General features: G+C 40.0%; 1 long non-coding RNA gene across 1 annotated transcript; it reads left to right on the top strand.

Moving 5' to 3' along the window:
* Nucleotides 1-806: 806 nt before the first annotated feature.
* Nucleotides 807-25,292, top strand: LOC135783735 (uncharacterized). The gene is made up of 3 exons (XR_010545782.2): nt 807-1,008; nt 24,457-24,597; nt 24,782-25,292. It is a non-coding gene; the product is annotated as an uncharacterized lncRNA (long non-coding RNA).

Genomic DNA, 25,292 nt, shown 5'->3' with positions numbered 1-25,292 from the left:
ACATTTTATTATAGTCATCGTCACATGACCAGCATTTTCGTTACGTCTCGTCTCGTTTTCGTCACGTGAAAAAGGTTCGTTGACGACTATATTTTGTCATACTTTTCGTTGACGAAAGCAACACTAGTTGCCAGTAAATATTATAAATGTAAAATCTACAGTAAGTTACTGGCAACAAGCTGCCAGTAATACTGCAATTTCTACAGACATGTTTTACAATGTCAAATAAAAATATAACTTTTCTGCTGACACATCTGTTCCTAGAATACAAGAAAGAGCTTTGATTCTGTTACGGATGTCAGTTTTAACACCCCCGGTACTCAACCCTTACATTCTCCCTAAAATGTTCTCACTAAACTGAACTTCATTTCCCATCATTCCCCGTGGCCCATTGATTACGCACCACCTGTTCTGTATCAGTGGGCCTATTTAACATAGGACTCACATGCACAGTCTTTGCGATGTCTTGTTTGCTCCGTGCTGCATTACTGAGTGTTTTTCCTTATGTACCCATGTTTGTTTTCCTGGTGTGACCATTTTGATTGTTATTGGATTGTTGCTATTTGCTGCCTGCCCCGACCTTGGATTGTATGTCGTTTCAGTTTGATATATGCCTGACCAGACCATACGCCTGTTTATCGTTCATGATTCATTGCTGCCTTGCCCTTATTTAAATCTGTCTGTTGTGCATTAATAAAGTGTTGTAAATGGATCCTAACTTGTCTTGTCAGATGGATGGACAGACAGATAGATAGATTTTCTGTATTGTTCATATAGTTTTTATTTCTACATTGCAGATCACCATCAAGAGGAGACCTATCCTGTATGTCATCAACTTAATTTTTCCAGTATTTTGTTTCCTTGTGCTGGATGTGGCATCCTTCTTCATAAATGCATCTGCAGCAGAGAAGCTGGGTTTTAAAGTGACTTTACTGCTGTCGCTTTCTGTATTACTGCAGATTCTTAATGACAGACTGGCATCTACGGTCAGTGTTATCCCATTAATAGGTAAGTCTACATGATGGTCTTCAAAACATGAAAACCGACATTAAATCTAAACTCTGCAAGAACATGTTATTTTAGGAGCAGGGGTTGAAACTGAAAAACTGTGCTAAGGAAGCAATTGCATTTTGCATTAAAATCCTGTTTTCAAAAGAGAAAACAAACAAAAAGTAATATACTGTAGATCTAAGCTTTCTGGCTTTAACTGGTTATTTCTGAGAAAGTAAGAAAGCTTTCAGAGAAAGCTTATGCAAAATACTGTGAATTTACAGCATTTAAAGTCCACACTCAGAGACCCAAATCATATCCTTTATTCACTATTCCCTACATTAGTTTACTAATATAGTCCACCTGAAATTAAGTCACGACTGCTTCCAAAAAATGTAGTAACTTTTTGCACATATGTTGTGCAAACAATTCTCTTGACAAGTTAGAAAGAGTTTGTGCCAACCCTGAGTTGTTCCCAAAATGTTAAAAACAAAGAAGAGATTAATTAAACATTTTTTAAATTATGTAATTTATATATCACTGGGTCATCTTTGTCTACAACATCCTTTGCGACTAATGTGTCTTAAATAACACTGTTCCAAAAGCACAAACAGAAATAAAAAGCCTAGTGTCAAACTGCCATAAATGTGAACTACAGCATTTGACTTTTTTCACCAGCCAATTTGGCTATTACATTTTTAAGAGACTGGCTATTCAGAACTTCTAATAGCCAAAAAAAGAAAGAAAATAACCATAATTAACAAGTCACATTTTTATTTATAAACAATTATTAAACATTTTATTATTATTTATTATTAAATCTAAATTAAAATGTATTGAAACAAAATGTACTGAATTGAATGTATTCAAACAAAACATACTGCTATCTCCTCCCTTCCTCTTTCATCCTTGTCCTTTTCACCAAAACACCAAAAGGCAAGGAAATAAACACAGTATAATGAACATCAAATAAAGCATTAAAGGCACCGTATGTAGGATGGTGGCCAAAAATGGTACTGCAATCACTTTCAAATTACTGTAGAGCGGTGTATTCCATTCCCCTTCCCTCTGACTCGAGGTTGCAAGATAGTATAGGCTGCAGGATCCAACAGGAACGTACTGGTTGCTACAAGAAACTTCCAATGGCAAGTTATGAGTCCTACACATTACGTTTTTTTTTCTTTTAAACCTTTTAAGCTGACCGGGCCATGCTGGCGGGCCCGACGAGTCATTGTTTACAAACTATTAAGTTTACAATGTATCATATTGATGAAGAAGGGTATTAAACTTGTCATGCCATATATCATTACAAAGGGTTAAGATGTCATTTCGAAGTGCTGTTTCATGAAATAAATGCTCTAGTAAAATTAATAATACATTTAATGCAACAAGGTCATATCTGAATTGTTAATTTATAAAATGATATCATACCTTTATTATGAAACAGCACGTCCTAGTTACTCCAGACTCGCACTGCTCCATGCCAAACGTTCACAATATAACATCCACTTGCAGTTTTTGTCCACAAACATATAACATATGAAAAAAATTGATATTCCATCAGATTTTGTATAAAATAATCCATGTTGTTTTTCAATAATTGTGAAATTAACATGATTACTTATGTGACATATCAGGGCCATTTTATGATTGATTGATATGAATTTCTTAAATACTCTTCCTTTAAATCAATTCCATTACTTATGTTTATAAAATGACCAAATACATTTTCTATTTAATCTAACCACTGTACTAGGGCACTGTTTTTTAAATGGACTTTGGTTTTGTTATGACTTTGTGCTTTTGTGGACTCTGGTGCTGGTGGAAGTTTTATGGACTTAGAGATGGTGAGAAGGCTAGTCATTCAAACTTTCACTCTCCAAAAACCCCTAAATATCAAGACTGTTCATGGAATTTCTCCAGAGTATGCAGACATTAAGGAAGTCTCATTTAAGACCAGATCTGTTACACTGCCCCCTCATAGAGCCTATGACTGCAATTGACTTGCTTCCTGGGACTTGCCCACCTTGTGGAAGGCTAAACTTTCTCTTTGGCCATGAGATATTAGCCATGGACACTTAACTCAAGAAAGCCCAGGACATGGGTTTATTGATCCTTCCACCTCACCAGCAGGAGCTGGGATTTTCTTTGTTAAAAAGTATGATGTCTTGGGCTGCAGGGTGATATGGCTGCTTCAGTTCTGTTGCAGAGCCCCACTCTAACACTCACTAAGAGATTGGCTAGGCTGTTCCAACCAAGCTTTCAACAGGTTAAAACAACTCTGCTCCTATCAATACTTTTCCTGACCCTGAGCTGCCCTGTATTGTGGAGGTGAATGCATCAGATGTGGGGGCATAGGCTGTCTTATAACAGAGAATGAGTAAGAATTATAACAAACTTCAACCATGTGCATTCTCCTTTCACTGGCTTATGCCCACTGAGAGAAACTATGACATAGGGAATCGGGTGCTGCTGGCAATCAAGATGGCGCTGGAAGAGTGGAGGTTTTGGTTGGAAGGGGGCAAACACCAATTCTTGTCGGCAATTCTTCTGGATTCCTGTCGGCTTCGTGGGAGAATTCAGTACCTGAGAGACTGGGAGGGCTATGGTCCGGAGGAACTTACTTGGGTTCCGGCTTGAGATAGGCTAGCCTCACTCTCATTTTAGAGTTTTACAGAGCCAGAGGGAATGACCAGAGGAATGTCAGGAGTCATTCATAAGGAAAGGGCTACTGTAAAGTTTTCACCCTTAGGTTGGTGTTCCTCTCCTGACCAGCTGGGCACACTCTTTATGGATCTTCAAATGCCATCACCTCTCTGAGCCTACAGATGGTGCTCATGCTATGATCCTAGCTTTATGCCCTGCACGCTAGCCCCAATTCCCATCAACTTTGTTTTACTTTTATAAGTGTAAGTATAAGTTTTGTGGAAGCTCTGCTCTCCTTGTTTATTTTGTACTTTGTGTCCCTTGCATAAATAAAGATTATTTTTATTTTTTGATAAAGTCTCCTAGTTAATATCTCTCCTACTCTTGGCTTCAATCATCTGGAAACTGGTTCATGGGTTAACACCATTTGTTTGGTGCACCAGAGACTCAGGTTTAATACTAGCAGTCTCATTACATCAATCCGGACAAGAGTTAATATCATCTTTGTGGGGGGTATGGGAGAGGACGCTGGCACTGTCTGTTGCCGTTTCTCCCTTAAGAAAATGTCTTAAGAAACGTCCTTCTGAATGGAATATATGGATTTATGGATTTTTGTATCATAACTGTTGTTGCTGGCAATCTTCCTTGTACAACGTTGTCCTGTACTTTACTTGAGCCGTATCATCAGAATTTTACTACTGTTTGCTGGCCCTTGTGGTCTTGATATTACTCATCGACATCTGTGTCAAATGTCGTCTAAACTAACAATACTTCACTGCTAAGTTAGCCCTCGTTGGACAAGATGACATCTCCCTAGCTTAGCGAGCAGCCACTTGACAGCCAGCTGGACAATTTTTGGGTCTTCTCGGAAAAGCGACATGACGCTAAAGTACTTCATCCCGCAACTGTTTAGTTTAAGGAATAACAGCAGTCCTATATGTATCTCAGCCATTAAACAACTTAAACTTCAAAGCAGACCCCTCTACATCCATAGAAGCTGCCGCAGAAAGTTTGGTTTCTCTCAGTCTGCTGACTCTATTCCATCTCTCTGGTCTACCGAGCGCACTGTCGCATGGCATCTACGTCATCAGAACACCTCTCTACTTTGAATAATAGACCTGTCACTACGGAGCGGAATATAAAACGTGGAGTGGATTTTAGTCTACTTCGTTCTTTACAGTACACCACTCCATCATAGGGATGGGCGATATGGCCTAAAATCCATATTGCGTTATACATTGCAGCCTCTTGCGATAGCGATATGTATTGCGATATAATAATTCCAATAGACTCATTTCAGAACAGGTTATATAGACCCTTAGAAAAGCCAAACTGCTAAAAAAGTAAGTAAAAGTAAACCGTTATGGCCAGATTAGTCTTGTTACCTCTCTTAGCTGGAACTTTTGCCTGACACACTCTACAGCAGGGCTGTCCAGACTTTTTTGTGTGGTGATCTACTTTTAAAATGATAAAGCCGACAAGATCTATCTGCTAAAAAACACAGTTAATTATTTTTATAACACTAAACACTTAAAATGCTTGTAAGGACTATACTGCATATATATACTGCATGTTTCACAATTACTAGACCATAATGCCAATTTCCCGCGTGGAGCAGCAGTTAACTTATGTGCGATCTACCAGCATCGCCGTATTGGACACCCTTGCTCTACAGAGTATATTTTACAGCTGCTTGTTGGACGGCTTAAATCCAAATAATGTTGCATCTGTCTTTTTCACGAGTTCCTCTGTTTCGCTGACGCTTTCATCCATGTTTATTCGGCTGCAGCTCGTGGCTCTAAAGTTCGCGGGTAGATTGTGTCATCAACACGCATTATCGCGATAGTGCAATAGATTTAAAATCTCTATCGTATGCCAATTTTCTATCGTTTATATTGCATATTGTTTATATTGCCCATCCCTACTCCATCAAACATCAAAATAGTACTGTTAAACACACATTTTATCTCAAATAAATCTTGTCTTATACACAGTCACATATTGGACAGGAGTATTGATATAAGGGGCCCTATTTTAACGATCTGAAACGCAAGTGCGAAGCGCAACGCGCAAGTGAGTTTGTGGGCGGATCTTGGGCGCTGTTGCTATTTTCCCGGCGTGAGAAATAACTCTTGCGCCGGGCGCAAATCAATAAGGGGTTGGTCTGAAGTAGGTTCATTATTCATAGGTGTGGTTTGGGCGTAACGTCAAATAAACCAATCAGAACGCTATCCAACATTCCCTTTAAACGCAAGGGCGCAAGTTCCATGGCTGGTTGCTATTATTATGACGGATTTACCAGGCGCACGCCAGGAGCGGTTCACAGCCGAGGAGACCGACGTCCTTGTACGGGGGAATCCCAAGCTTGCCAGCATAAATCGGGCACGCCGTGTAACGGGAGGTGGATCTGCCTCAGGACCTGACGCCAGCAGAGGACATCGCTGCGTCCACCCTCACCGCTGAAAATGATATCATACCTTTATTATGAAACAGCACGTCCTTAGTTACTCCAGACTCGCACTGCTCCATGCCAAACGTTCACAATATAACATCCACTTGCAGTTTTTGTCCACAAACATATTACATATCAAAAAAATTTATATTCCGTCAGATTTTGTATAAAATAATCCATGTTGTTTTTCAATAATTGTGAAATTAACATGATTACTTATGTGACATATCAGGGCCATTTTATGATTGATTGATATGAATTTCTTAAATACTCTTCCTTTAAATCAATTCCATTACTTATGTTTATAAAATGACCAAATACATTTTCTATTTAATCTAACCGCTGCACTAGGGCACTGTTTTTTAAATGGACTTTGGTTTTGTTATGACTTTGTGCTTTTGTGGACTCTGGTGCTGGTGGAAGTTTTATGGACTTAGAGATGGTGAGAAGGCTAGTCATTCAAACTTTCACTCTCCAAAAACCCCTAAATATCAAGACTGGTTATGGAATTTCTCCAGAGTATGCAGACATTAAGGAAGTCTCATTTAAGACCAGATCTGCTACACTGCCCCCTCATAGACCCTATGACTGCAATTGACTTGCTTCCTGGGACTTGCCCACCTTGTGGAAGGCTAAACTTTCTCTTTGGCCATGAAATATTAGCCATGGACACTTAACTCAAGAAAGCCCAGGACATGGGTTTATTGATCCTTCCACCTCACCAGCAGGAGCTGGGATTTTCTTTGTTAAAAAGTATGATGTCTTGGGCTGCAGGGTGATATGGCTGCTTCAGTTCTGTTGCAGAGCCCCTCTCTAACACTCACTAAGAGATTGGCTAGGCTGTTCCAACCAACCCTGCAAGTAAGCCTACGATGGCCCTTTATGGGCCCACTTAGGGCTATTCTAAGGGCCCCGCGCAGGTTTGCTCTTTGGCAAAACGTTGGCCCTTTAGCGCTGGCCCTGCGCGGGCAGCCCTCACTTAGCCCCCAGGAAGCCCTCATACAGAAAAATCCCCAGAGTTAAATGAACACTGCTGGATGTATATATTGTCCCATCTTACAGAGTGTTAAAAAGTAACAATGAAGCAGAATTAAAAGCTGTGTTATCCTCTTTCTCAACATCTCTGTCTGAAACCTAAAATTGCATTTCACATCTTACTTGTAGAGTCATTTTCTTAACTTATGTTAAGATGTTGGCTGTTTCATTTAAAGTCACCATTATTGTGATCAGTGGTTGTTTTAATTGGACTTTGACTCTTGACCGTTGGCTTGATAGTGTTTTCTGGCTGCTATATCTAAGTGTTTTTAAAACACATGTTATAGCAAAGAAAAGGCAATAGTAATTGAATATTGATGGTTGATACATAAACAACATCAAACATAATCATTTAATAAACAGATTAATTAGTATAGTTTTCCCCTTATCAGAAGCATCATTTTCTGTTAATAATGAAATACTACAGTGTAAGGTCCAGAACTCTCATAGCAGTTTATTATTCTGAAGGATTTTGATAGTTTGCACATAAACATTAACCGCTGAACGATGTAGATGCACAGACATCAAGAATCAGAGTATGAATCTCAACAATGGTGACAAAGAAAATGGTAAATAAAGGTCATTATTTATTCATGCCCCAATGCATTCTGGGAGTCCTGGATGAGATTTGTAATTTGTTGATACCCAACATGCATTGCAGCATGAAGCTTTTCATTTTATTGTCACCATCATTGTGATTCATACTCTGATTCTTGATATTTGTGTGTCTACGTTGTAAAGCAGTAAATTTTGAGTGTCAGTGTTTCAAACTTCTTCAGAAAGACAAACTGCTAAGAGAGCGCTGGATTTCATACTATAGTATCACATTGTCAGAGAAAGATCATTCTGATTAGTGTGCAAACAATACATTAATACATACGTTTTTATATGATGATATTTAGACTTTATTTACTGAACTGACCACCACCAAAGTATTGCACTCTGCTATAACAAACATGTCTTAAACTCACAAAGTTATAGCAATCAAACAATTGAACAATGTAAGAGTCATGAGTCAAGTTTAACTAAATCAAACACTGATCACAATAGTGGTGACTTTAAATGAAACAAAATCTCAACCTAAAGTAAGAAAATGACTCTACCGATAAGATGTAAAAATGCAATTTTAGGTTTCAGACAGAGATGGTGAGAGAGAGAATAACAGCGCTTTTAATTCTGATTCATTGTTACTTTTTAACACTCTGTAAGATGGGACAATATATACATCCAGCAGTGTTCATTAAACTCTGGATTTCTCTATGTGAGGGCTTCCTGGGGGCTAAGTGAGGGCTGCCCATGCAGGGCCAGCGCTAAGGGGCCAACGTTTCGCCAGTGAGCAAACCTGTGCGGGGCCCTTAGGCTATGCCCATACAGGCCCATTGTAAGCTTACTTGCAGGGAAGCTTTCAACAGGTTAAAACAACTCTGCTCCTATCAATACTTTTCCTGACCCTGAGCTGCCCTGTATTGTGGAGGTGAATGCATCAGATGTGGGGGCATAGGCTGTCTTATAACAGAGAATGAGTAAGAATTATAACAAACTTCAACCATGTGCATTCTCCTTTCACTGGCTTATGCCCACTGAGAGAAACTATGACATAGGGAATCGGGTGCTGCTGGCAATCAAGATGGCGCTGGAAGAGTGGAGGTTTTGGTTGGAAGGGGGCAAACACCAATTCTTGTCGGCAATTCTTCTGGATTCTTGTCGGCTTCGTGGGAGAATTCAGTACCTGAGAGACTGGGAGGGCTATGGTCCGGAGGAACTTACTTGGGTTCCGGCTTGAGATAGGCTAGCCTCACTCTCATTTTAGAGTTTTACAGAGCCAGAGGGAATGACCAGAGGAATGTCAGGAGTCATTCATAAGGAAAGGGCTCCTGTAAAGTTTTCACCCTTAGGTTGGTGTTACTCTCCTGACCAGCTGGGCACACTCTTTATGGATCTTCAAATGCCATTACCTCTCTGAGCCTACAGATGGTGCTCATGCTATATCCTAGCTTTATGCCCTGCACGCTAGCCCCAATTCCCATCAACTTTGTTTTACTTTTATAAGTGTAAGTATAAGTTTTGTGGAAGCTCTGCTCTCCTTGTTTATTTTGTACTTTGTGTCCCTTGCATAAATAAAGATTATTTTTATTTTTTGATAAAGTCTCCTAGTTAATATCTCTCCTACTCTTGGCTTCAATCATCTGGAAACTGGTTCATGGGTTAACACCATTTGTTTGGTGCACCAGAGACCCAGGTTTAATACTAGCAGTCTCATTACATCAATCCGGACAAGAATTAATATCATCTTTGGGGGGGTATGGGAGAGGACGCTGGCACTGTCTGTTGCCGTTTCTCCCTTAAGAAAATGTCTTAAGAAACGTCCTTCTGAATGGAATATATGGATTTATGGATTTTTGTATCATAACTGTTGTTGCTGGCAATCTTCCTTGTACAACGTTGTCCTGTACTTTACTTGAGCCGTATCATCAGAATTTTACTACTGTTTGCTGGCCCTGTGGTCTTGATATTACTCATCGACATCTGTGTCAAATATCGTCTAAACTAACAATACTTCACTGCTAAGTTAGCCCTCGTTGGACAAGATGACATCTCCCTAGCTTAGCGAGCAGCCACTTGACAGCCAGCTGGACAATTTTTGGGTCTTCTCGGTAAAGCGACATGACGCTAAAGTACTTCATCCCGCAACTGTTTAGTTTAAGGAATAACAGCAGTCCTATATGTATCTCAGCCATTAAACAACTTAAACTTCAAAGCAGACCCCTCTACATCCATAGAAGCTGCCGCAGAAAGTTTGGTTTCTCTCAGTCTGCTGACTCTATTCCATCTCTCTGGTCTACCGAGCGCACTGTCGCATGGCATCTACGTCATCAGAACACCTCTCTACTTTGAATAATAGACCTGTCACTACGGAGCGGAATATAAAACGTGGAGTGGATTTCAGTCTACTTCGTTCTTTACAGTACACCACTCCATCATAGGGATGGGCGATATGGCCTAAAATCCATATTGCGTTATACATTGCAGCCTCTTGCGATAGCGATATGTATTGCGATATAATAATTCCAATAGACTCATTTCAGAACAGGTTATATAGACCCTTAGAAAAGCCAAACTGCTAAAAAAGTAAGTAAAAGTAAATCGTTATGGCCAGATTAGTCTTGTTACCTCTCTTAGCTGGAACTTTTGCCTGACACACTCTACAGCAGGGCTGTCCAGACTTTTTTGTGTGGTGATCTACTTTTAAAATGATAAAGCCGACAAGATCTATCTGCTAAAAAACACAGTTAATTATTTTTATAACACTAAACACTTAAAATGCTTGTAAGGACTAAACTGCATATATATACTGCATGTTTCACAATTACTAGACCATAATGCCAATTTCCCGCGTGGAGCAGCAGTTAACTTATGTGCGATCTACCAGCATCGCCGTATTGGACACCCTTGCTCTACAGAGTATATTTTACAGCTGCTTGTTGGACGGCTTAAATCCAAATAATGTTGCATCTGTCTTTTTCACGAGTTCCTCTGTTTCGCTGACGCTTTCATCCATGTTTATTCGGCTGCAGCTCGTGGCTCTAAAGTTCGCGGGTAGATTGTGTCATCAACACGCATTATCGCGATAGTGCAATAGATTTAAAATCTCTATCGTATGCCAATTTTCTATCGTTTATATTGCATATTGTTTATATTGCCCATCCCTACTCCATCAAACATCAAAATAGTACTGTTAAACACACATTTTATCTCAAATAAATCTTGTCTTATACACAGTCACATATTGGACAGGAGTATTGATATAAGGGGCCCTATTTTAACGATCTGAAACGCAAGTGCGAAGCGCAACGCGCAAGTGAGTTTGTGGGCGGATCTTGGGCGCTGTTGCAATTTTCCCGGCGTGAGAAATAACTCTTGCGCCGGGCGCAAATCAATAAGGGGTTGGTCTGAAGTAGGTTCATTATTCATAGGTGTGGTTTGGGCGTAACGTCAAATAAACCAATCAGAACGCTATCCAACATTCCCTTTAAACGCAAGGGCGCAAGTTCCATGGCTGGTTGCTATTATTATGACGGATTTACCAGGCACACGCCAGGAGCGGTTCAGAGCCGAGGAGACCGACGTCCTTGTACGGGGGAATCCAAAGCTTGCCAGCATAAATCGGGCACGCCGTGTAACGGGAGGTGGATCTGCCTCAGGACCTGACGCCAGCAGAGGACATCGCTGCGTCCACCCTCACCGCTGAAAGGGTTTGGGGGCTTTGAAATCGGACCCAAGAAACGCAAGGTCCAACCCCAAAGTAGACTAACAAATCAAGTTCATATACATTAAGGTTTCTTATGAAAACATTTAAATTATTATTTACATAAAATAAACGTAATACAGCCACACAACAAACTTATGAAAATATTTTAATCGTTATTTGCATGAGAATTTTTTAACGCAGCCACACAATAAATAAAAACTATCACCACAATGCTCACTACTATGATTCCACTTATCTCGTGTATTAATATTTTTTAGTGTAACAATTTATGATTTGCAAAAATAACTGTTGCATCTGTGTAGATTAGATGCAAAGTGTATGCGCGTTGTGCAAGCTATACGGTCAAGCATGCGCCCTTAAAATAGCATAATGAACCACTTAAAACTTTTTTTTTCTGGTCAGTGGCGCAATTGTTTTTTGAAACTGCAAAATAGCATCAGGGATGGTTTGCGCCGGAACACGCCTCTTTTTTTGCGCTAAACCGCCCAGGGAGCGCAAGTTCATTCCCTAGTTTGTCGACGTGCGTCTGTGGAGGGAAAAACACGCTGTGCGCCGTTGCAAAATACGAATGATACATGCGTCACTGACAAAGTCAATTGCGCTGGGTGCAAGATAGGGCCCAATGTGTCTTACTGAGACCTGGCATCAGCCAGAGGGATATTTTACATTAAATCAAGCATGTCCTCCTGGTTATCAATACTTGGAGAAAGCCTGCCACTGCGGTGGTGGCCTAGCAGTACTACACCGCAGTGAGTTAAAGCTCACCCCGCTGTCTCTGCCTACACTGTCCACATTTGAATGCCTAGCTTTCAGATGTAAACCACCCTTCACTATGACTATTCTTGTTATTTATCGGCCTCCTTAGCATAATCCAGCTTTTATCTCAGAGATAAATGAATTCCTTACCTCATTCTGTACCTGCAAATATTGTCATACTCAGAGATTTGAACATTCACGCTGACACCCCCTCCTAAATCTCAAGCAGCATGTTGACATCCTAACACACAACAGAAGACATACACTTGACCTGGTCATTACCGACTCTGTCCCTTTTGAAAATCTGCTAATATACGATCTCGAAGTGTCCAATCACAAAGTTATCTCGATGGAGGTGAACTTCTCTCATTTCATCAAACCAAAACATAAAGTCCACTTCGAAAACATAAGAAATACCAACATCGACACTAGGGCTTTGGACCTCCTTTCAAATCCCATCAGCAAATTTTACATAAGTAAATAAATCAGTGGATTTTTATAACAACATCCTGAGCAGTATTTTGGACTTCCATGCACCTGTAAAAACACGAACAGTCACTTTCTCACGTACATCCCCCTGGTTCACTCCAGAACTACCGAAAATGAAAACAGCTGGGCGTGTACTTGAGTGGCGTGTCTCAAAAACTGGACTTACTGTTCAGTAAAAAGCCTATCAAGAACATCAAAAGGCCTACTCAATGTCATTAAAAAAGCACAGACACAGTTCTACTCAAACATCATTAGTAAAAATCAGGGAAACTCCAAGCAGCTTTTCTCTACCATAAATAATCTCATCAAGCCACAAATTATTTCACACGCTGACACATCAGAAGAGAAATGTAACAGCTTCATAACTTTTTTCAGGACAAAGGTTGACACCATCTGCTCTCTCCTCTCCAGCTCCCCTGCTCTGTCTGTCCCTACTGCCGACCCGCAGCCTGGGACTTTCCACCCTCTCTGTTGTTTTTCTGAAATCTCCAAGCAACAAGTTAAGGACATCATCGGCAGGATGAAAACTTCCACCTGGACACTGAACCCTTTTCCTACAGGCTTGGTGAAAACACACATCAGTTATCTTAGTCCCCTAATAACCAAAGTCATTCACCTTTCTCTACACACTGGTCATGTTCCATTGGCTCTCAAAACTGCTGTCATTAAAAACCTACTTAAGTAAACCTACTTTAGACCCTGAAGTTCTTGAAAACTACAGGCCTATTTCCAACCTTCCATCCTGTCCAAAGTTCTAGAAAAAGTTGTTGTTGCCCAATTAGAGGATCACCTAAATTCAAACATCCTTTTTGAAAAATTTCAGTCCAGTTTTCGTTCCGCCCACAGTTCAGAAACAGCTTTGATCAGGGTCGCAAATGACCTACTGATGGCAGCTGACACTGGCTCACCATCGCTATGTAAAAGTCTCAAACGCACACAGTCACATCCGGTGTCACAAGGTCGTTTCTTGGCCCGATCCTGTTCACCATCTATACTCTTCCCCTTGGCCACATCATCGACAGGCATGGAATATATTTTCATTGTTATACCGATGACACATATATAAAGACCAACCTCAATTCATCTAAAGCCACTCTGTCATCATTGAGTTCCTGCTTTGAGGAGATTGAGGCATGGATGAAGACTAACTTCCTACAGCTAAATAGCTCCAAAACAGAAGCTATTTTAGTCTGTACACCACACCAGGTTCAGTCATCACCTATAACTTATATTACATTCTCTGGTCAAAATATTCCACTATCATTGACAGTCACCAATGTAACGACTGAGCCAGATCAGACACACAATAACTTTTTATATTTCATAAATATAAGTGCAGACCCTCACTCAAAAAGCAGGCTAAGCCCAGGGGTCTGTAAAACTACCCCCAAAGCAGAACAGATCTCTTGTGGCTATGGAAACACATCAAGATTAGAGTTTTATGACCAAAAAAAAAAAATGTGGGAGATTTTGAGACAGACAAAGAAACTTTCTATTTAGTCATGCATGTATTCACTTATAAATGTATAAGGGAAATGTCTTAAGTATTTCTAATCTCATCATGGATTATGTTCTTGGTGTTTATGTTATATCAGTATATTAACCCAAACTAGTTTAAATGAATGTTTAGTATTAATTAATCCAAGTCATATCTAGACCTTGTTTAGTATCTATGTGTTCTATTTTTGATTTCCTGAATGATAATATGCATTATGTTTAGGGAACTCTTCTTCATAATAATATTATAAAACTCTTTAACATTTCCACCTCAGCATCCAATTGAATTCCATATGCAAAACAGCATGTTGGAAGACAAAGACAGTTAACTTTCCCTCTGAAAGTGTGACCTCTGATTGGGTCAGACACATCTTAAAGGTGTGACCTCTTAACAGCTTAAAACCCCTGCCTAAGAACACACCCCGTTTTTCTTAGGAGTTGGAAGATGTTTTGAGTTCTGTGGAGTTCTTATGCGAGATGGAGTTCTGAGGTTCGAGTTGTTATCTGAGTTCTTATCTGAGTTTGTGTGGAGCACACACATCTCTTAAGTTTTTCTTCCTGGATACATTTGAGTCCTTTCAGGACTCTCATCAGAATGAGGATGGGAAACTAAACGTTTCCAGCGTACCTCTAAGTTTGTGCCAGGCCCAGGCCTTGTCTGTTGATTTACAAAGGATCATCTGCATAAAGCTGTTTTTATCACTAATAAACACCCAGTGTTAGCATATAGCCCGCTAGCATCCACAAACGGTGGAGGCTGAAGCTAGCATTTTCCGATCTAATGGCGGATTCATCTGATATATGCTTTTCTGACCTGTCCTCACCTGAGCGGGAAGCTGTGGAGGAGTTGTTACCCGGTTTTAGCAGATCCAACGCGAGGTACAGCGCCCACTTCACCCTGCCTTCCGACGTCCACAAGCAAATGAGGCGTGCAACAAACGAGCATTCCACGCGATGCAGCTTCACGGACCGTGAACAACTGAACGGAGACGCCATCGCCCAACATGAAAGCGATCGGGAAGCTGTGGAGGAACCGCTGCCCGGCCTTCGCAGATTCAGCAAGCCCCACATCACCCTGGCCCCAGACGTTCGCAGGCGACCGAGGCGTGTCACAACCGAACACCCCACGTGATGCAGCTCCGGGGACCGCGTTCGGGTAAACGAAGACGCCATCGCCCAGCATGAAAGCGGTAAGACTCCGCTTGTTATTGTAACATGTACTACTTGCCACATGTATAGTTTAGCTTCTGCTGTTAGCATAGAGGGGTTTACATGCACTAAGTGTATTGAAGTATTAAGGTTAACTGAGAAGGTTGTTGAACTAGAATCGCGCATCCGAACGCTAGTTGAGGATAGCAAAACCGCTAATGTTACTGTTGCAAATAATCTATCGAGCGAAAAGACTAATGGCTCAGTTCCAACATCAGATGCTAATGTAAATATTACAAATACTGTATTGAGCGCGCATAGTGTTTATCAAAATACACATGGCTCGGTTCCGACATCAGAGTCAAGTCGGCGGTCAAACTGGGTGACTGTCAGGCGGCATAGTCATATAAGGCGTCCCTCTAAGACCCATAACGTTACGGTAATTTCTAACAGATTCGATCCCCTAAGGAGTACACCAGCTGAAACACCTTTTAAAAGTGCCCTGGTCATTGGAGATTCTATACTCAGGAACACTAACATTGAGGCACCAAACACCATAGTCGACTGTATACCGGGAGCCAGAACGTCTGACATTAGATCCAAACTTAAAGTGCTGGCTAATGCTAAGCGGAAGTTTTCTAAGATTGTTATTCACGCCGGCACGAATGACACCAGGCTCCGCCAGTCGGAAATCACCAAAGATACTATTAAGGAGATGTGTGAAATTGCAAAAACAATGTCAGACAATGTAATATGCTCTGGTCCCCTCCCCGCCTACCGGGGAGATGAAACACATAGTAGATTAGTGTCTCTCAATGGATGGATGTCAAAGTGGTGCCCTCAGCATAATGTAGGGTTTATAGACAATTGGAAGCATTTCTGGGGAAGACCATTCCACCTAACCCGAGATGGCCTTCATCTGTCATCGGAAGGAAGTGCTATACTCACTAGAAATCTGATCAATAGTCTTAATTCTGATATAGTCTAACTATCCAGGGCCCAGGTCAGGAAACAGACGGATCGGCTTAACCGTCCATCTGTTAGCTGCCGTGATATGTCAAGACCACTTGTATCCCAGCACTTCGAGTCAGTCTTACCGAAATATCAGCACATTTCAACTGTATCTGTTCCCCGAACAAATAAATACAGGGCACCGCTTGTTACATCTGGTACAAATCTGATTAATATAAAATTAGAAAACAATACATTAACAGATGAATCTTGAATGTTAAAATTCAGCCTTCTTAACATTAGATCGCTTACCAATAAAGAACCTATTGTCAATGAAATAATTACAGACCAAAACTTAGATGCACTCTGTTTAACAGAAACCTGGCTTAAAGCAGACGACTACATTAGTTTAAATGAATCCACCCCACAAGACCATTATTATAAACACGAACCTTGATTAAAGGGGAGAGGGGGTGGTGTAGCTACAATATACAACACAATTTTTAAAGTAAACCAAAAATCTGAGCTAAAATTTAAATCATTTGAAGTAATGTTGTTAAATATGGAAATAACTGATCGTAACCACAAACAGCTTTCTTTTGCCTTAGCGACAATTTATAGACCACCGGGCCACCATGCAGATTTCCTTAAACAAATAGCAGATTTCCTATCTGAGCTTGTAGTCACTGTAGATAAAGCTCTTATTGTTGGTGATTTTAGTGTCCATGTGGATAACCCAAAAGACGCATTAGGACGTGCGTTTATGGATGTTCTAAAATCTCTCAATATTAGACAAAATGTGACAGGGCCAACGCATACTCGTAAGCACCCATTAGACTTAATTCTGTCACTCGGACTCAATATTAATGACGTCGAAATATCACCTCAGAGTGATGCAGTTTCTGACCATTACCTTGTGTCATACACTGTACTTCTAGATAGGATCATTCAACATTCTACCGACTAGCTAGAACAATAATTTCCACCACTAAAGATAGCTTTATTAGCACTCTTCCAGACCTGTCCCAAATGAAACATGTAGCAGATAACTGTGACGATCTAGATATTGTAATAGAAAACCTAAACAATGTCTGTTCTAACACATTGGATGCCGTTGCTCCCATTCGAAAAAAGAGATTCAAAGAAAAACCGCCAGCTCCATGGTATGACCATCACACCGCAGCCCTTAAAAAGGCAGCTAGAAAAATGGAAATAAATTATAGAAGCACAAATTTAGAAGTATGGCGTGCAGCATGGAAAGAGAGTGTTAAACACTACAGACAGGCTATTAAAACCGCCAGATCTACATATCTTAGCAAGCTTATAAATGAGAATCATAATAACCCTCGTTTCCTCTTTAGCACAGTTGCGAAACTGACTAGAAACAAAGAACAAACAGAAACCAATATTAAACTTCAACACAATAGTAACGACTTCATGAACTTCTTTTCTAACAAAATTTCGGCTATTAGGAAAAACATTGTAGCTACCCAGGCAGCCACCACTCTACCCATTAGTTCACTTAACACTAGACTACCATACAAACATCTTGATTCATTTAAACCTACTACAATAGATGAGCTCTCTAAACTAGTCACATCATCCAAATCATCGTCCTGTATATTAGACCCCGTTCCCAAAAAACTACTTAAAGAGGTATTCCCTGTAGTGTCAACCCCGGTTCTAAATATCTTTAACTCATCGCTAGAAATAGGATACGTTCCAACAGCTTTCAAACTAGCAGTTATTAAACCGCTGATTAAAAAACACAGCTTGACCAAGGAGAACTTAATAACTTTAGACCAATCTCAAATCTCCCCTTTCTTTCGAAAATATTAGAAAAGGTAGTGGCAAGACAGTTACGCACATTCTTGACAAATAATAGTACATATGAAAAGTTCCAATCAGGATTCAGGCCCCACCATAGCACAGAGACTTTTGACACAATAGATCACACAATCTTACTCAATAGACTAGAAAACTATGTTGGTATCAGTGGACAGGCGCTAGCCTTGTTTAGGTCATATCTAACCAATTGCTATCACTTTGTTTATGTAAATGAGGAAGAGTCATATAACTCCCTGGTTAAATACGGTGTACCGCAGGGATCAGTTTTAGGTCCTATCCTGTTCTCGTTATACATGTTACCCCTAGGAGACATTATCAGGAAACATAACATAAGTTTTCACTGCTATGCGGATGATACCCAGCTTTACATCTCCTCGCATCCCAGCGAAACACACACGTTTTCTAAGCTAAAAGACTGCATTAGCGATGTTAGTGACTGGATGGCACAACTTTCTTAAGCTCAACTCCAATAAGACAGAGATACTTATTATTGAACCAAATCGCCACAAACATAATGTGTCAGATTACAAATTGCACATAGATGGCTGTACTGTGGTGCCATCTTCCACGGTTAGGAACTTAGGTGTGATGTTCGACAGCAACTTATCCTTTGATAGTCATATCGCCAACGTCTGCCGCACAGCATTCTTCCATCTTAGAAATATCTCAAAAATATGCCATATACTGTCTACATCTGACGCAGAGAAGCTTATTCATGCTCTTATGACCTCTAGAACTATTGTAACTCGCTACTCGGAGTCGGGGGATACCATTCAAATCAGGTCAACAAGCTTCAGCTAGTTCGAAATGCTTCTGCAAGGGTACTTACTCTATCTTAGAAGTATGACCACATAAGCCCAATTCTGGCATCTTTACACTGGCTACCAGTTAAATATCGCATCCAATTTAAAATATCACTAATCACCTACAAAGCTTTAAATGGCTTAGCACCCTCATATCTTAGAGAATTACTATCAGAATACAATCCATCACGCACACTACGATCGCAAAATTCTGGTCTATTGATTATCCCTAGACTATCAAAAGTGTCTAAAAGTGGAAGATCCTTTTCCTACTTAGCCCCTAAGCTCTGGAATGATTTACCAACCGATGTCCGAGAATCAGACACAGTCGATCATTTTAAATCTAGACTTAAAACTTTTCTCTTCAACAAAGCATTCGCATAATTTGTCTAGTAAAGGTTCTTAACTCGCAATAGTTATTTTCACGGAACAAAGCACTCACGGTCATAACACAGACCAACCAAATAAATAAATAAAAACCTTTTCTGCATGAACACTTAAAATTAATTGCATTAAATAGTTTGCCACCGTTTGCCACTGAACCTGCATTAACGACGACAGTGGGGCTTCCAGCCTTAGTCAAACGGTTTGGCACGTATGGTTGGGTTGCGATTTTGGTGCTTTCGTGTGTCTTGTGAATAGTATGCCATACCGACCCGTTTGCCACTGAACCTGCATTAACGACGACAGTGGGGCCTCCAGCCTTAGTCAAACGGGTTGGCACGTATGGTCGGGTTACGATTTTGGCGCTATCGTAAGTCTTGTGAATAGTATGCCATACAGACCCGTTTGCCACTGAACCTGCATTAACGACGACAGTGGTGCCTCCAGCCTTAGTCAAACGGGTTGGCACGTATGGTCGGGTTGCGATTTTGGCGCTATCGTAAGTCTTATGAATAGTATGCCATACAGACCCGTTTGCCACTGAACCTGCATTAACGACGACAGTGGGGCCTCCAGCCTTAGTCAAACGGGTTGGTATGTATGGTCGGGTTGCGTTTTTCGCGCTTTCGTGTGTCTTGTGAATAGTATGCCATACATACCCGTTTGCCACTGAACCTGCATTAACGACGAGAGTGGGGCTTCCGGCCTTAGTCAAACGGGTTAGCACGTATGGTCGGGTTGCGATGTTTTGGCGTTTTCTCCTGGTCCTGTAAATGGTATACAATATAGACCCGTTTGCCACTGAACCTGCATTAACGACGACAGTGGGGCTTTAGGCCTTAGTCAAACGGTTCGTCAGGTTTCATTTTCTCTTAAAGATCGGAAGGTGACCCTTATTTACCATATATACCCTCGCATTGGGCCCCCAATTTGCTAAATCCTCAACTGTGGATAATATAATTATGCCGCAATAGTTAGTCTGTCTGGAACTAAGCTGAGTTAAACCACATAACTGTGTGACACTTCAATACATATGAACGGCCGCTACGCTAATACGATTTTGTTTTTCTCTCCCTGTCTCGCCCTCACTCGAGGACAACGAGACAAACAGACCCAGTCCCGGTAGATGTGAAAGTCGGCACACCTCTGATCTACTGGCCGTCCTTCAACGTGATGCCCAGCTGATGCCTGACCAACGATCACCGGGAGAACCCGCTTAATCTCTGCTAAATCTCCTTATCCGTTTTCCCAAGGGTTTTTCCCTCCTAGGACTTATTTTTCCTCGGATAAAATGGGTTTTTTTTCTCCTAGGGGGTTTTACACCCCGGGGAGGCAGCCTTTTTGGGCTTTCCTTAGCTTCCTCTTCTAGACGTTGCTTTAGTAATACGTGCACTTATAATATTGAGTCATAGCCGCAGCAAATTTAACTGCTCATGCTATCATGTATTTTGTTGTGCTATCTGTCGTTTTTCTGTGCTTTTCACTGCTTCTATTTATGTTAAGCTGCTTTGAAACAATTGACTTTTGTGAAAAGCGCTATATAAATAAAATTGAATTGAATTGAATCATTGTGATCAGTGTTTGCACTTCATCCGCATTTGCATTTGCATTGCATTTTTAAATGTCACACCCAAAAACGGCACACTTTTGCTCAGGCCTACAAATTTGCGATTTTAATATGCCATAATAAATTATCTGTGGAGTATCTGTGAGCTAAAACTTCACATACAGACTCTGGGGACACCGAAGATTTATTTTACATCTAAAAATATCTCATAATATGACCCCTTTAAAATATGAATAATTAATATTATTAATTATCATAAGCCCCTCCTTTAAAATTGCTACACCAATTTGGGCGTGAGATTTGATGATCAACTCACATCTGATGCCCACATAAAACAGACCTCATTCTATCACCTCAAGAACATTGATAAACTCTGTCCCACAAGTAATCTGGCAGATGCTAAAAAACTTGTCCATGCTTTTGTATCTTCGAGGCTCGACTACGGCAACGCTCTCCTCTATGGAAAAACTACAATACATTCAAAATAGTGCTGCCAGGATCCTAATGAGGATAAGAAAATAGGACCATATCACACCCATCCTTCACTTATCCAATGGTTCCCTGTCTCATACAGGATTAATTATAAAATCATCCTACTTACCCATCAATGCATCCACGGAAACGCACCCCCCTACTTAAAGGAACTACTCACTACACAAAACTCTTCACCCAATTTTCGCTCTGGAAACAAAGCTCTTCTTCAACCCCCCAGATGTAAGCTTCGCACTATGGGAGATCGAGCCTTCTGCTCAGCCAAGCCGCTTCTATGGAATTCCCTTTCAGACAACCTAAGGAATCCTTAAGCCATGGATTCTCTTAAGAAAGGACTGAAAACATTTCTTTTTTAATCAAGCATTTTTTTACTTTTTGCTAACTTTTTTTTTCCTTTTCACTCATGTTTTTAACTTTGTTTATACTCTGTAGCACTTTGGGATTGTTTTTAGCCATGAAAAGTGCTTTACAAATGCATCTTAGTTTGCCCTGAGATAAGTTTTTTATTTACTGATAAATAAAAAGGAACGACCGATTATTCAAAATGTAGTAGAGTAAAGTAGTAAGATATTTGTGACCAGTCACAGAAAGTAGGGACACAAGTCGGATCTGGGGCATTTTGAGTTATTCATAGATTCTGAAAGTGCAGTTTCTAAGCTTACTAACGATGTGTAACACATGGAAATCTGATAAGATTTGGAGAAGTTGTGGCCATTTGAATGTAACACATTCAAGAAGGAGAATGCTGAGAAATTTGAGAAAGAAAAAAGTTAACACTTTCCCTTTTCCCTGGCTGGAGAGACAATAGGGCTCATTTACATCTCATTTAGCTAAGCCATACCCCCTGTAAAGTCGTTTTGAGATACAGATTTCTAGCATCATATGTAGTATTTTATTACAGAAGTCCGAATGAACAACATGCAAAAATGTTTCAGATTTGTGAATCATCCAATGATTTTTGTCCACAAATGCGTATAATCCGTGAAATATATAGTCTATTGTTTACATCAGATTTCGCATGAACTTCTGGTAATACAATATAATATACAATTTGAGGACTATTTACATCGTAGCATGTAAGGGTATATTAGATTACAGTCCGGTATTTGCGTTCCGTTAAACACATGAACCCGCCTTCAAATTTTGTATTTAAAATAGGGTCTCTGTGTAACTTATGAGTTTGACTTCATGCTGCGCTGCACTACTCCGTAAGATTTCTTGAAGAGCTCTCGTGGTACTTTGACGTCATCCGACTGCGGCGCCCCATAAAGTCAGTGACGCGGCTGACGTACGATGCGGCTGACTGTTATTTGTTCCGCCCCAGCTTCTTTTATCTTTCTTTTGTTTTGTGCGCCCGAGCTTCATTTACAGTCTGGGGAGACGCACCTTATAAGTTTGAAAAAATAAATAAAACTAAGCAAACATGTCTGAGGAACAGGGCAGCTGCGTCACTACAAGTCACGTGACTTCACGCTCGAGCCGGAAGAGAAGACAATGCTGAATAAAGTCGTAATTCTTGCTATTTTTGGACCAAACTGTATTTTCGATGCTTCACCACAATCTCACTGACCCACTGATGTCACATGGACTACTTTGATGATGTTTTTATTACCTTTCTGGACATGGAAACCGTACATAGATTTTCAATGGAGGAAACAGAAAGCTCTCTGACTAAATCTAAAGTTAAAACATCTTAAACTGTCTTCCGAAGATGAACGGAGGTCTTCCGAGTTTAGAACGACATACGGGTAAGTCATTAATGACATTATTTTCAGTTTTGGGTGAACTATCCTTATTCAGTAGTCACGCTGTTCCCTTTGGGGCCGGAGGCGAAAACACAAGCTTATCCAGTATGTAAATATAGACACAGACAATGACGCCCCCCGCTGCACGCTAGAATCTCCGGAAAAACAAGCCTATTTCAACCGCAAAATGTACGCTTTTAAATATACATAAACTGCTATCTCAAACATGGAGAGGCTTCTTCGTGATCTCAACTAACAGATTCTGCAATAAAACGAAAATCACAAATTTTGAAAAAAAACTTTTATTCTCATTTTCTCGAAACTTGTGCTGCCGACTTGTCTCCCTGGTTTCCGTGACGGGTCACATTTGATTTTAAAATGTAGTAAAGTAAAAGTCTCCCAAAATAAAAGTACTTGAGTAAAGTACAGATACGCGAAATTGTTTAATGTCATAGTTTGCCAAAGCCTACTACCGCAACCTCACTAAAATAAGTCTTGTTTTTATCTTTATTGAAAGATGTAACGTAAACATTGCGTTGTTAAACGATACTACATTACCCATAATCCAAAACATTTCATTTCAAGGCATGCGCAAAATGACACACCTCCGCAAGCGTCAGTGCGTCATTAACATTATGCAAATTAGCCTACTCTTTTCTTATTTTGTAATGTTTTGTCTTTACTTATACTAAGGTGTTGTATTTATTATCATTTTACTGTAGATTGTTGTGTTTTTTTCACCGACCGTCTGTGTGATCCCTATTTTAATCAATAAGGTCCCTGTGCATGCAGCGCGTACTGCCTGCTGATCGCGTCTATGAGATTTGTGCAACAACAAAATAATTTTTATGCATGGAGGGCCCTCGTCTTGTTGCGGGGCCCCAGGCAATCACCTGTATTGCCTGTTGGACGGGCCAGCCCTGCACCCTGTTGTGTTTGCATGATGTGTGATCCTTGTTTACAAGCTGATTTATACTTTAGCATCAAACCTATGCCATAAAGCTATGTAGGATTGCATGTCATACATTAGCCCCATATGTAAATACAAACGGAAAAAGTCCAAAATACCTAATTCTTTCATTGCAACCTCTTCAGTTCCTCATTGGAGATTTCTTCAGCTAAAGACAGAAAGCAGCTATTTGTGCAATCCACAAGTTGTGATTGGTTCACGTTGTAATCAGAGGCCCCAAGACCTCTTTTATCTTATTTTACTTTTTCTTTTCGTTTCTCTGTACAGCACTTTGGTTCCACTTGTTATGTTAAAAGTGCTTTATAAATAAAATCGAGAGACCCCAAGACCAGAGCTACTTTTGTGAAGTGTGAAAGAAATTACATTTATTTGTTTGTTGTCATATTTTCCTCACAGTTTGTTGTTTTCACAGGGATTTACTCATGTTCAGTTTTTATACTTATTGGCATAAGCATTCTGGAGACCATCTTGGTGAATATTTTGATTGTTAAAGGAGAAAGGACCAAATCAGCAATTCCAATGAAAACCAGGAGTGTTGTAAGTGGTCTGGATGGTAAGTGTCATATCTTAACTTCACAAATTAAGAATTATTACATAAAAAACTGAAAAGTTAGACATTCATTTTAATAACACTGGTACCAACAAAGCACACAGCACATACAGTTTTACTTGCATATTGTTAAATTGGTAGAAATAAAATTAAGCTGGTTTGTATTTTTTTTAACATAACTCTATAGACACAGTTACCAGTGGAAATGAGGAGTCGACATGTACACCTGACACTGGAAAGAGGGCCTCACTGTGCTGGACCAGAGCAGCAAAAATTATAGATGTAACCTTTATTGTCCTTTACATAATCACTGTTATTGTGTTTCTGACCATTCTTGGCAAGCGTTGGTTTCTGTTGTAATATTCTTTTACAAATGAGATGGCATGCAATACTAACTTTTATTTGTATGGTTAAATACAATTTTTTTTTTTTCATTTTGTTTGTGGTAAGTTTAAAACATTGTTTATTACAAAGTTTATTTCTGTTGTCATTTACTGTTTTCCTCTTATAAACAACAGGAATGCACTGTTTAATGTTTAAGAGCATTTATTTGGCCTATATACTGTAGTAGTATCCAGTGATAAACGTTGTTGTTATTTATTTTGGACAATGGAAAAATCATATACATTATTTTGTGTTTTTTGTGGTTAAATTAATCCATTATTTAATGTTATCTTATATTATCATAATCAGCTTTT

Source organism: Paramisgurnus dabryanus, chromosome 3 (assembly GCF_030506205.2).
Source record: "Paramisgurnus dabryanus chromosome 3, PD_genome_1.1, whole genome shotgun sequence".
NCBI lineage: Eukaryota > Metazoa > Chordata > Actinopteri > Cypriniformes > Cobitidae > Paramisgurnus > Paramisgurnus dabryanus.
Note: the sequence above shows the minus strand (reverse complement) of the source record. Positions and strands in the feature narration are given on the sequence as shown.